Consider the following 4,015-nt stretch of genomic DNA (forward strand, 5'->3'; position numbering starts at 1 on the left):
ATTGCGTGTTTGGGGTTTGTTTTTGCCATTGCAGTCTCTGCTGTTGATGAACAAGGTCGGGCAGGTCTCCTGGACCATGGGTGCACATTTCCCCCACATACTCGTTTGAACTAGAATGAGCAAACCACGCCGCAGCAGCGTCGCTCTCGGATTCACCCGGCACCGAACACCATTAACTGGACGTCGTCTTCCTCTGTCCTAGAAGCGTAGCAGTATCGTACTCTTGCTCCATTAAAAAATCTCCTTGTTGCCGTTTTAAAATGAATTTTCCCGTAGAGGAAAAACAAAACGCTACCGTCCCTGGGTGGGCTCGAACCACCAACCTTTCGGTTAACAGCCGAACGCGCTAACCGATTGCGCCACAGAGACCCGGCTACTAAGGCTGCTCTGCGGTGTATACAGATTTCCGCGGCCGCAGCAGCTCCCTAGCTGCCCGGGGCGTTGCCGCGCGGGCACCTCGGAGAAGCGCGCCGAGGAGGCGGCGGGAGGAGCCGGGAGGCAGGCGGACGTTCGGGCGGAGCCGCGGGGACTCCTCGGGGGGCAGGGCGCCGCCCGCAGACCCCGCCCCCCGGAGCCGGCCCTGGCCCCGCCCCCTGCAGCTGGCCCCACCCCCCAGAAGCCGGAGCCGGCCCCGCCCCGGCGGCTCGGGGGTCGGCCGCGCCCCCTTCCCTCTCCCTGTGCGCGCAGGAAGGTGGCGGCAGCGCGCGGTGACCGTGACCGCGACCCCCGCGACAGGGCGCCCGGCTGCAGGGGCTGGACCGGGTGAGGTCGCCCGTGCTCCCTCGCCGGAGCTGTGAGAGGAGCATGGATTTTGCCCCCAACCACCAACCCCCCCCAAACTATGACACCACAGATCCGCGGTGTGAATTTGCCATATGCACTACTGTGCTTGGTGCATGGAAAGAAGATTTTTCCGCCTGCAAGAACCACTGTTTGCCCTATTTGGGTTGCGGGGGAGGCTAGGGCCCGCGCTGAGAATGCATGGTTTGGGGGACATCAGAACGGCCTTTATGGAGGGAGTGGCAATTCGGATACGCCCTGACGCTTGAAGTGGTCACTGCAGGCTCCCGGCTTTCCTTGACTTCTGCACTGAGGCCTTGGAAGCCACCCCCCCACTGCCCGCCCCGCTCCACGGAGGAGGGGAGTGGGGGCCTTAGCTTAGTGCCACACCCTGAGAACTGCCTGGTTTTCATTCTACTTTTGCCTGAAGTCAGATCCCTAGAGCTCCTTTGGGCTCAGCTCCCCTGTGCCCTCAGCACACAGAAAAGGAAATTTCACTCTAGCTCTCCACGTGCCAAATCCAGTTTAGTGGTGTGTTCCTGTTTCCGTTCGGTTTACCTGGGAGGGGTCTTCCTCCAACTCTGGCTCCTGCTTTCCTCTCCCATCCCTCCTCCCTTCCTCCTGGTTCTTCTTTTCTCATCATTTTAACGATGTTTGTTTGTTTTTAAAGCACACAGTTCAGTGACAATAATACACTCACACTGCTGTCAACCATTGCCATCACCCATCTCCAAAACTAAAACTCTGCACCCAGTAAACACTCCTGTGGAGTGTGTGTGTGCTCAGTCGTGTCTGACTCTGCAACTCTGTGGACTGTAGCCCGTCAGGCTCCTCCTTCCATGGGATTCTCCAGGCAAGAAGACTGGAGTGGCTTGCCCTTTCCTCCTCCAGGGGATCTTCTTGACCCCTGGATTGAACCTGCATCTCTTGATTATCCTGAATTGGCTGATTTTTTTTTTTTTTTTTTAAACCACTGAGACACCTGGGAAGCCCAAACCTGGCAACCACCATTCTACATTCTGTGTCTAGGAATATGGCTACCCTAGGTCCACTCCAGAGAAGGCAATGACAACTCACTCCAGTACTCTTGCCTAGAAAATCCCATGGACGGAGGAGCCTGGTAGGCTGCAGTCCATGGGGTCGCTAAGAGTCGGATATGACTCAGTGACTTCACTTTCACTTTTCACTTTCATGCATTGGAGAAGGAAATGGCAACCCACTCCAGTGTTCTTGCCTGGAGAATCCCAGGGACAGGGGAGCCTGATGGGCTGCCGTCTATGGGGTCGCACAGAGTTGGACACGACTGAAGCGACTTAGCAGCAGCAGCAGCAGGTACCTCATGTGGTGGAAATGGACTGTCCTGTCTTGTTTCACTTAGCATGTCTTCAGAGTTAATCCACATTGTTGCATAAGCTGAAATTTCCCTCTCAAGGCGGAATTCAACCCTAACCCTTTTTAAGGCTGAGTCATATTCTGTTGTGTGTATCCACCGCATTTTCTTTAGCCCTTCCTCAGTTGATGGACGACTGGGTTGCTCCCACATTTTTTTTGTTGTGAATAATGCTACGGTGAACACAGATGTGCACGTATCTCTCTGAGTCCGTACTCTTATTTCTTTTGGGTAACATATCCAGAAATACAATTGATGAATCATATGGCAGTTCGGTTTTTAATTTTTCATACCATTTTTCACAGCAGCTGCACATTTCACATTTGTCCACCAACAATGCACAAAAGTTTCTATTTCTCCACATCCTTGCCAACACTTGCTGTTTTCTTTCCCTCTTCCTTTCTCCTTTCCTTCCTCCCTCCCTCTTTTCTTTCTCTTTCCTCCCCCCTCCTTCTTCCTCCCCACTCCTTGTTCCTCTCTCCCTCCTTTCTTTCTCTCTCCTTTCTCCTTCTTCCTTCATTCCTCCATCCCTTCCTTACTTTCTGTAATAGCCATCCTGATGGATGTGAAGTGTTCTCATTGTGGTTTTGATTTGCATTTCCCCAGTGTTTAGAGATGTTGAGCATATTTTCTGATCCTTCTTTTGGGTTCTCTGACTCTTCTTCTGCTTGCTTCCTTCTAGCTAGAGCCAGCTTTGCTTCTCTTAGGAGAAAGCTCTGAGTGATGGAGGCCAGCTTCTGATAAAGGGGGTAGGGAAAGACTAAGGGAAGCTGCGGAGTTGAGCCTGTGCTCAGGAGAGGAAATGAAGGAGGAATCTGCTGAGTAGGACTGTCTAGAGACCTTGTTTTGTTTATCTGTGTTGGGCAACTTCTGGAGTCAGTTATGTTTGATCTGGTTCTGTTTGGGTATACATAACTGCCTGAAGTCATGTTTAATCTGGAGTTCATTTATGTATATGGTGCTTATGCGTGGTCTACAGATGAAGAAGGAATTGATGACCTCCATCTTGGAATTATTGGAGCAGATTAGGTTTTCCAACCTGCACCTCTAAAAGTTAGCTTAAAATTATGCTAATTTAATGGAATTTTCCATTTGTACTTTCAGTTTCTCCTCAGGGACTGTGGGACTTTTTTTGGCCACCTTGCAGGGTTTACAAGGATCTTCGTTTCTTGACCAGAGATCGAACCTGTGCCCCCTGCAGTCCTAACCACTGGACCTCCAGGGAATCTCCAGGACTGTGGGAAATTCTAATTAAAGTGTTTAAACGATGATCCCTATCCCTCACCACCCCCTTGTGATTCCTCTTAGAAACACAGTGATACCTTTCAGATGTATAAGAAATAGAACTCTATCTTTCTATGATTCCGTATAATTTCTCTTTTGATTTCCTGTTCTGCTGCTGCTTAAGAAACAATCTCTGTCAATTCAGGATTCCCTCTATCCCCTTCTCTGGAGTCGTTTCCAAGTGCTGAGGATTTGGTGGGCAGTCCGCATTTGGTCCTGAGTCACATGTGCACACAGGTTGCTGAAGAGGCAGTTTTGCTACTATTGAGGGTCCCATTCCTTTCCCCACTGAGGGAAAAGACTCTCTTGTGAAATTGACTCTTGCATCATCATTCCATAAAGTCACTCTTGGCACAATGCTGGCACTCCTGTCTGCTTATGGGATCTGTTACGGACTAAATATTGTATTGCTTCAAGGTTCACATGTTGGAATCTATTTGCCACTGTGATGGTATTTGGAGGTCAGGCCTTTGGGAGGTATTTGGGTGGGGATGTCATGAATGGGATTAGTGCCCTTTTAAGAGGCTGGAGAGATAATTCCATCTTTTTCCATCATGTCAG

At 50.7% G+C, this 4,015-nt stretch overlaps 1 non-coding gene across 1 annotated transcript; it reads right to left on the reverse strand.

Annotated features, from left to right (window-relative positions):
• TRNAN-GUU lies at nt 296-369 on the reverse strand. Its single transcript has one exon. It is a non-coding gene; the product is annotated as a tRNA-Asn (tRNA).

The sequence above is a fragment of the Capra hircus genome, chromosome 12 (assembly GCF_001704415.2).
Source record: "Capra hircus breed San Clemente chromosome 12, ASM170441v1, whole genome shotgun sequence".
NCBI lineage: Eukaryota > Metazoa > Chordata > Mammalia > Artiodactyla > Bovidae > Capra > Capra hircus.